The sequence below is a fragment of the Silene latifolia genome, chromosome Y (genome assembly GCF_048544455.1).
Source record: "Silene latifolia isolate original U9 population chromosome Y, ASM4854445v1, whole genome shotgun sequence".
NCBI classification, from domain to species: Eukaryota; Viridiplantae; Streptophyta; class Magnoliopsida; order Caryophyllales; family Caryophyllaceae; genus Silene; species Silene latifolia.
Window position 1 is genome coordinate 264,734,991 of NC_133538.1, and position 10,504 is coordinate 264,745,494.

Consider the following 10,504-nt stretch of genomic DNA (forward strand, 5'->3'; position numbering starts at 1 on the left):
GTTTGTATGGTCTTAATTCTTGTTAATTCTATTCATTCTCTGGTTAATTTCACAATCATTATTTGAATTAATTTGTTCATAAACTCATTCGCCCTACTGTCAAGCATATGAATGAATTAATTTGTTCATAAACAAGATGGGTTGTTGTTGGACAATGAAATTGAACGTGAGGGAGGTGCATAGACGTTGAAAATAAACGTCCATGTTGGCTATAGACGTTGAATTTGAACGTCGGGTGTGGAGGTAGACGTTCAACTTGGTCGTCCAACATAGGCTTAGACTTTGAACTTGGTCGTCCATTATTGTAGCCTAGACGTTGAATTTGGGCGTCTTTCCTTGGCTTAGACGATGAGTTTCCTCATCCAACATAGGCATAGACGTTGGATTTCAACGTCTGAATTGGCCACAGACGTTGAAACTCAATGTCCGGCCATGGTTCGAATTTTTTTTTCCATTAATTTACTATTTTAATGATTCGTCGCTAGCCATTGATTTAGGTGATTCGTTGTTTGACATTGGATTCGATTAACATTCTTGATTTTTTTTTATGTTTGCTGTTTGGGAGGATTGGGAGATAATAGAGTAGAGAGAGAGTGGGGAAGGGTAGTGATGGTCTTTTTTTTTAAAAAACGTCGACGATTCGTTAAAAAACGTCCATCTTAAAATAAAAGCCCATTATATCTATATACTCTCCTGTTCCAAGGCATCGATCACGATACATTAGCCCACTGCCACCACATGTCTTGCACGAATGAGATGTTCAAGCTCGAAATAATCAATGGGAGGGATTGGTGGTGAGTCTACTGAGCTAAACCTAAACCATGTGAGTAGTCGAAGAACTATACAAAACTCACCATTTTGGCCATTCACCTTTAGGAAGCATCATTAGCTTTTGTCCTGGCTTTGTCCTAACTATACAGAACTCACCATTTTGCTCAAAATTGCTAGTAAACATTTTACTAAATGACTTTGCGCTGTCATTTTGAACTTCTGCTGAATGAGGGGCCTACTTCAATTTGTTGGCAACACTAACCAACTCTTAGAAAGGTTGGGAGGGCGATCCCCTATCTGCCTCTAAGCCTTTTGGGATAGCCTCAAGGACGACTTCAGTGAGGCCGTTGAGCTTGCTTTTAGAGGCCAATAGGTGAGCAGGTTTAGAGGTTTAGAAGCAACTGGGTGTACTTCGACAGTTGGCTTTGCTCCATTTGACAAGTTCACAGGTTGCAGAATTAATGGTACCAGAGTTCCTCTACCCTCTAGTAGGTTTGATGTGGGAGATTGGGCTGGCATTATAGCTAGTTGTCCAGCTTAAACCCGGGCTAATTGATTAGAAGCAGGTGAACCACCATTTCCACCATTTGACTAAAATGCATCAAGGGGTTCACGCCGCTTTCTACCGCTATTTCTATGTCTATGAGTATGGTTTTCAACTGGGAAAGGCACCTCATTTATTCTATCATTTGTAAGTCAGGGGCGAGGTCATTTTCAGCACTTACGGGAACATAATGTCCTGATTTGAATACCACACCCCTCAGACAAGTATTTGAAGCCAATAACAAGAGTAAACGTAAAAAAATGTTAACTGAAAGCAGAAGAAACTCACCCTGAAATTCTAAATATAAGAGCAGTGCAATATTCAATAATGCTCGAACCTAGATAGGTATAGAGATAAGTGTCGTTACACTTAGACCCATACCATCCTATGGTCCTACCTATCTATCGATTATCCTTCATATTTGTACCTCTATTCGGATCAGTCAAATATAACCAAAAACTATCTTCAAACTCCATCAAGCAACATTATAAAGAATAAAAGAGGAAATTAGTAATTACCATGCATAGTCATCTCAAATTTGGTTGCCCTTTAAGATTCGACCTTTGTAGGAGTCTAGCTGTGGGGTAGCGCTGGTGTTGAGACGATGGAAAATGAATTAATTTAGTGGAATTATTTATAATCATACCATCAAATAATTAAACAACTCATTAATCGGGTAAGTCGATCAAGATATTATCTCGTTCAACTTATTACTTGAACCCTAATTTCACAACTCATAGACCACAGTAACAATATAACCATTCTCAAAGCCCTAATTTCACAGCTCAAAACTAATTCAAAAATCATCAAAAGAAGATCTTACATAGAACCATCAAAAGCAAAACAAAAAAAAAAACGAAGGAAAAGAATCCCTTACTTTGAATGGGTTTTCGCGTGGAATGCGCGGCCATCTTCTGTTTTTATGGTCACTCCAGTCTCTCAGTACTCAATTTCTGTCACAACCTGTAACATTTTATTCACAACACAAAATATTTAGCATATATATAGTTATCTTTCTATATTTCTTACTAACTTTAATTCTGGCATGGGCTCGCTCCAGGCTCAATTTGAGCTTGACCAAACTGTCCGACATGGCTAATTGAATGGGTTTTGCTCATCTACAACCTTAGTTAAACCAGGCTAAACTCGTCAGAGTCAAGCATAATATGACCTACTTCAACATAAATTTCGATGGGTCCGAACTGTTTCTACCCTCTAAATGGCCCAATGACAGTAAATTTTAAGTACCCAATTGGATCTATAATCGAACTGACATACTGGAATAATCCATTTAATTGCCACATATACGCTTGGCACTACCTTAATGTAGCAGAGCCTAGGATCCATAACCCTGCCATCTTTGTAAGCGAGGCAAGTTTTAGTGATTTCATGAACAATACCCTTGAAAACTCCTTCATCAGCAACGAAATATTCACCTTCTCCATACAAAGTGAACTCGGGCCTTGGTAATATATGCTTTAAGCTTGTTACCCTTGGCGATTCTGCCTGTTCCCCGTCGATTGAATGAAGTCAACCATTTTCTCCAATGGAGTTTTAGGCTCCCTGTCCGGGAAAATTTACAACGTAAATGTTATGAATTAGACTGTCTTACTACCCCAAATACAGTAGGTGTCTTATAAAACTGTAGAATACTAATACATACTCCCTCCCAGCCACTATATTGTTCCCATTTGATATGAGCACAATACTTAAGGAAAAGTATTAAAATAGGAGTAAAAGAGTTGTGTGGGGTTGGTGATAGGAGAGAGGGATGAATTATTAGTAGTTAATAAAGAATTGTGGGGCCAAAACATAAAGGAAAGTAATAAAATAGGAGTAAAAGTATTGTGTGGGGTTTGGTGATAGGAGAGAGGAATGAATAAAATAAGAGTAAAAGTTACCAAAGGAAATGGGAACATTAGCTGAATAATCCGTTTCAGGAAAGTGGGAAGTTGGGAACATTATAGTGACTGGGAGGGAGTATTATTAGACCGTCATTAAATGGATGCTTAATAAATACTCGCTCCATTTCTCACTAATATTCTAATTTGATTTACTGATTATATATTAAGGTGTAGAGATTTGTTAGTAGACTTACATATCAGAGATGCAATGAAGCATGTTACATAGCAGCCAACCTTATACACATAACACAGCTGTGCCATCGCCAAGGCCCGCATCAACACCTGTTACAAGTCACTTACGCTTGCTTAAATAGGCCGAATTATCAAAAGACAAACATAGGCGCTAGAATATGAATTACTGTAAAGCCAGAGACATTAATATTTGGAATTGATCTGATCTAATTAAGCCATAAACAATTATGACCAAGTTCCTGAAATTGATCAAAACATAATAGTGACTCCAGATAGTGTTGCCTAATCCCAACTGCCTGACCATCCGAAATGCTATGATCTATAATCAGAACTTTGTGCAAGCTATCCGGTGTCCACGGCAACAACCGCAACGACATAAGAGAACCCATCTTTGTTAACGCATGTAAGAAATACAAGCAAAACCACCCAAACCACGAGCTTTCTCTGTTCCCAAATCCCGGTACCCATCATTTGATCCATCATCTTTGAGGTACTCATCTTCCCCAGCATCCCTGCCCACCGTCATCACCTTCATCATCGGAGCCCATGCTGTTATCAATGCCTGCAAGCCAAAAAAGAGTGAACAACACAATAGTTGTATAGAATATAGATGATCAAAAGCATTTTCATTTGTAAAATATCGATACACTGTTAGGAAATTGATTTTCACGAATTGGAATTGACAATAATAAAACCGCACCGAATCGCTATGCTTTCCTAATAGAACAATTCGACCCTTACTTTAGTGCCTGGGGTTGTATCGAACTTTCTATTGAGATAAGACGGTTGCCCTCTGTATTCGGCACAGAATACAGAGATATAATTAAGAAGTATTTTTGAGTAGTTTGTTAAACGTTCTTTTGATGCAGTAAAAGATTATTATTTTTCTGTAACTTTTTCTTCTCATCCCTTTGTCTATTTATAATGACAAAACAGGGTATAGGGAGATGTATTTCTGAAGAGTTACAACTCTTCAGAAATTCCGGATACATTTAATTAAAAATCCGAGTAGTGAGACCCCCTTCAAAGTTATTCGAACCGAAAACTATACCGTAATCCCGTAAATAATTAAGCGAGTGTACACTCCGTACTTCCCGAACTCGCATTACATTATTTAGAAATTACCCATCTATGAACCAATCTTAATTACGCCAAATGAACCGGTAATTACTCTTAAATCACCAACATTCCTCCCCCATTTAAGCGTAATACAAGATTAAACAGCTAACAAACATACCAATTTATGCATAAATGGAAATGTCACGAAGATTGAATTTCCACTTAGTGAAATTACACATTCCAAATATTCGAGTATCGGGGTGTGACTAAGCATTGAACCCTTTCTACCCATTTTGAATACATGAAGATAACTCACACATAAACTAATTTACTTCTAAAATTACATAAACCGACACTTATTTACAAGCCTAGTGTCCCATATCTATTCATGAACATATCAGGAGTCAAACCCATACTCCTTGAAGCTACTTACATACTTCATGTTCATATAGGTTGATTCTTTTCATCGTGTCCTTGCAAACACACTTTTTCAAAAGATCAACCTTACAACATGCAAGTCTAAGCACACACCTCGGGATATAAATTATTGTGTGCTTCAATCTCTTAACAATAGGCCTTCCACATTGAATTCAGCCCCTAACGTTGTATTAGAGGGGAATTGGGTATCCTATCGCCAAGGATCTTATACGAGTTTTAGTCTCATCCCGTCAACCGACTTTATAACCAAGTCCCTAATTGATCCTTTATGCAAAGTGATCAACTAAAAATTGAGATCTCACAAAACAACCAATATCAATTCCCATTTATGATAGTCCATAAACCGTGTTATAACAAACACCCCGGTGCGCACCGTTATTCACTATCAAAAAATTATATGAATGAAATTGGTCAAATACTTTAAAGAACATCGTAGATTATTTTCTTCAGCTACTTAGCCTTTTAACCGGCTATATGCTAACACTACGCATACCAACTCCAATGTCAAATTCTTAAGGCAAATCCGCTTCTTGGAAACCATAAGCTAATGGTGCCTCCCATAAGCAAAAATACTCTACCACTAGTAGAAATGACCATCTACATTGGTCAATCAATTTGCATAACATTTTCCCTCTATAACCGAAAGAAAAACAACATAGGACAAACCATAATTCACGGTTTACTTTATACATTTTCACATTTGCCTAATCGCTCGTCAAATATGAGTACTAGCTAAACTAGTATACTTATTCAACTTGTCAAACCGCAATAATTAAGCCCTTGTGAAAACCCGAGTAATAACTCCATTTTTATTATTGAATAAAATGCCTTACTCGCCATTTGAGAGTATTAACCGGTATATAATAATCATACTCTCACCCTTGATCCTAATACCAAGGATCATATTACCTCCCCCATGTCCTTCATAGAAGAACACGATGACAAAACCACCTTTTTACAAAGTAAATCATCTTTGGTCTATGCCAAAGATCAACTTGTCAAAATTCCTACAACAAATGACTTCTCCATTATCGGACTTCTCAATAATTGTACATTCAATCTTGTTGATTTACCTCTTCCATGGCTAAACCATTATGATACCATAATCTCACAATGGTTACCACAAACCATCATCTTGGAGATTATATGGTAATAAAATCATTTTATATCATCAAATATATTTAACATGACATATTCAATAAAAGATTAATAAACATCTTAGATCAAAATTTAATATTAATCCACACCTCATTAAATTTGCCCCTTATAACACAAGGTTACGCAACTATGAGATTAACTTGACATAAAATATGTCCCTTTTCATGGGTGAGTCTCAAACTCCCGAAACCGACCGAGAATATCTCAAGTTACCATAAAACCGGAACTTGACATCACTCAAAACAATACACTATGTTATTGAGTCACACGAACACCCGTATAAAACCATTCAATCTCGCATTCCCGTAAATAGTATCAAGGACAGTATATTACTAGTATGCACACTCACTTTATAGAGTTAACAAATGAGTAGCTTACGACATACCATATACATAGGTCAAACTAAACACCTACAAAATTATACCACATTGATAAATTGCATCAAATAGACGGCAAGTGCTTAGTCTCTAACATACCTGATCATCAATGCTTACATGCAAAAGGTTGGAATACTTTATAAATTCATAACTTAACTTGTTACAACCAGTAAGTACAAACGGACAACAAATATGATTAAAAATTAAGTCAAACACAATGCATCACTCATTGTTTACGAAAGAAGGATGGCGACGTACTTGGCATTATAAATGTCAGACAAGTTTATAATTAACATCACTTATCAGATCGTTCAGCAAAAACCATGTTAACAAACGACACATATATGTATCTTACGCATGATATCAATTACTAACAAAAATGAAAAACTTGAATTGGTATTAAGCTTCATGTAAAATAAACCATTCGTTTACTAATGCCCCCAACTAATAGTAATGTAAAAGATGAGAGTGGAGATCAAACCTTAAATAACTAAGGTAGCCAATCTGGATGTGAAGTATTACAGAGATTAAACTAGACATGTAGCCATGTAGGTATGCCAACCTAACCATACACATTAACGATGAATGCTCTTATCATCATAACAAGAGAAAATTATTCATGTGGAGACATACACGATGAACCTACAAAGGCAGTTTCTTTATACGGTAAAATTATAACAGAATTTGAACATCCATGCAAATCAATTACAATTACAGACATACATGATATACCTAATCAATGATCATGCAAGATGCATACCAATTCCACATACTTAAAAAACATTATCATGCAACTAAAACAAAATTTGTAACCGCAACCTTTGATCATTTGCCAGAGTAATTTATGGAAAATACCATTAACTTATCACAGCAAAAATTTTACTTATCTGGAATTCGGGATATTGTAACTCTTATAGTCCTGTCCCACAGTGGAATTATTTGAGAGACCCATTCTCATCAACACCTATAATCCATAATCAGGCAAAAACAGAGCCAAAGTTTCGTGCCGTAGACTATACGAACAACAGGGCAACAAACTTGAACCAAGTAATGAAAATTTTAACCGTACCAAATTTTCAAACTTTTATTGTCCTTTCTTTGGCAGCACTGATTACCCACTTTAATAATTTGCATTTCGCATCCTCTTTGTCATCCAAAATTGTGTACACGTAATGCAACATTACACGAATTACGCCTGATAGATCCGCACCAAAGACCATGTGAATAAAACCACATAATTAAACTCATCCAATTTTACATAATCCTTGCAAACCAGATTATACCAAATTCCAGATTTTTACACACTACTCTCCTATACCGATTGATAGATCAATATCACAAATCGAAAATACTTTTAAGAATCCTTTATTGTCATTCCTCGACATTCGTCATCTTGACAGATTTTGAAAATTGTTCTATTAGATTGTTAGGAAATTGATTTTCACGAATTGGAATTGACAATAATAAAACCGCACCGAATCGCTATGCTTTCCTAATAGAACAATTCGACCCTTACTTTAGTGCCTGGGTTGTATCGAACTTTCTATTGAGATAAGACGGTTGCCCTCTGTATTCGGCACAGAATACAGAGATATAATTAAGAAGTATTTTTGAGTAGTTTGTTAAACGTTCTTTTGATGCAGTAGAAGATTATTATTTTTCTGTAACTTTTTCTTCTCATCCCTTTGTCTATTTATAATGACAAAACAGGGTATAGGGAGATGTATTTCTGAAGAGTTACAACTCTTCAGAAATTCCGGATACATTTAATTAAAAATCCGAGTAGTGAGACCCCCTTCAAAGTTATTCGAACCGAAAACTATACCGTAATCCCGTAAATAATTAAGCGAGTGTACACTCCGTACTTCCCAAACTCGCATTACATTATTTAGAAATTACTCATCTATGAACCAATCTTAATTACGCCAAATGAACCGGTAATTACTCTTAAATCACCAACATACACCACCGCACAAAACCGTGTAATCAGTCACCAAATAGGGGAACCGAGAAATAACGCAATTTCGAACCAAATCGTACAACATACAGTTAGAAACAGAGAGAAATTAAGCCGGAAGAAGAAGAAGATAACCTACCATATCATGAGAGAAAATCGGGAGATGAATATGGCTGTAAAATTAAACCACCACAATTAAATCAAGCTAAACCCATATAAGTGCCACTGAATTAATCCGGAAAACTAATGAAAAAATAGCAAGCTCCATTCTACATAACCTTCCCTATTTCCTTTTTCATCTATTCACAACACCTTCTATATTTCCTTATTTCCTTATTTAGTAAGTTTTATACTTATTTTAATCATCTCACCCCACAACAATACCTCACCTCACCCCACAACAATACTTATTTTAATCAACTTATCCCAGAATAATACTTATTTTAATCATCTCACCCACAATAATACCCCACAATATCTTCCCTCTCTCCAATTCCCTAACCCCACTACAATACTTTACCTTATTTTAATTCATCTCCATAGTTTTAGTGCCCCTAATGAATAGGGAGAATTATCTAGAATAGGAGGGAGTATAATTTTTGACTAAAGTTACACAAATTTGGACTAAAGTTATACAAAAAATGACTAAAGTTATACTATTATGGACTAAAGTTGTACTATTTACCGCTAATGTTGCACAATTTTTTACTAAAGTTACATAATTTTGTATTAAAGTTACAGAAAAAAACTACAATTACAGAATTTACAGTATGACAATTTATATAAACTTGTTCTGTAAATTACCTATAGTATAACTTTAATACTTTTCTGTATTACTTTAGTCCATAATAGTATAACTTTAGTCCTTTTTTGTATAACTTTAATCCTTTTCTATATAACTTTAGTCTATAATAGTATAACTTTAGTCATTTTTTTGTATAACTTTAGTCCAACATTGTGTAACTTTAGTTCATAATAGTATAACTTTAGTCCTTTTTTGTATAATTTTAATCCAAAATTGTGTAACTTTAGTCTATAATAGTATAATTTTAGTCATTTTTTGTATAACTTTAATCCTTTTCTGTATAACTTTAGTCTATAATAGTATAACTTTAGTCATTTTTTGTATAACTTTAGTCCAAAATTGTGTAACTTTAGTTCATAATAGTATAACTTTAGTCCTTTTTTGTATAATTTTAATCCAAAATCGTGTAACTTTAGTCTATAATAGTATAACTTTAGTCATTTTTTGTATAACTTTAGTCCAAAATTGTGTAACTTTAGTCCATAATAGTATAACTTTAGTCATTTTTTGTATATCTTTAATCCAAAATCGTGTAACTTTAGTCCATAATATTATAATTTTAATGATTTTTTGTATAATTTTAGTACAAAATTGTATAACTTTAGTATAAATATAAATTCAGATTTGAAACCAACAAAATAAGAAGATGAGATTGAAGTTGCACATAATGTGCATTGAAGTTGTATATAATGTGAATTAAAGTTATACATAATGTCAGTGAAGTTATACACGTTCAAGTTTAAATACTAAAACTGAAAACCTCATAAAATAAGACGAAATTTAACAAGACGAGATTTTAAATAATTTTACAAAACAAGAGGTTGAAGTTATAAACATTGAAATTTGAGAAAAAAATAAATAAATATACATTTAAATTTAAATACTAAAACTGAAAAATTTATATAACAAGACGAATTTTAAAGAAACGACATTTGAAAAAATAAAAAACAAGACGATATTTGAAATGTCAAAATATGCATTATAATAACTTTAATATGTCTAAGATTAATACTAACAGCTAATATACCACAAAACAAGAAAAAAAAAACGAAAAAAAAAGACATATTTTGAAAGAAAAAAAAACGCTAACTGAAAGTGAAACGAGATCGGGTGGTGAGACGGTGGCGGTGGGTGGGTGGTATTGGGTGAGTTAGTGGTGTATAAGGAAAAAATATTTTGATTTAATTGGATTTTTTATTTTTTGGGGTTTTTTGATTTATTTGGATTTTTTGGGTTTTTGATTTATTTTTTTATTTGTTGGATTTTTGGGTTTTTTATTTATTTGGATTTTGTGGGGGT

General features: G+C 34.3%; 1 long non-coding RNA gene across 1 annotated transcript; it reads right to left on the minus strand.

The window, feature by feature from the left end:
- Positions 1–1,633: 1,633 nt before the first annotated feature.
- Positions 1,634–8,685, minus strand: LOC141627463 (uncharacterized). Its single transcript, XR_012537023.1, has 5 exons — positions 8,540–8,685; positions 3,414–3,973; positions 2,636–2,878; positions 2,193–2,278; positions 1,634–1,905 (listed from the first exon to the last, which is right to left on the minus strand). It is a non-coding gene; the product is annotated as an uncharacterized LOC141627463 (long non-coding RNA).
- Positions 8,686–10,504: the final 1,819 nt, after the last annotated feature.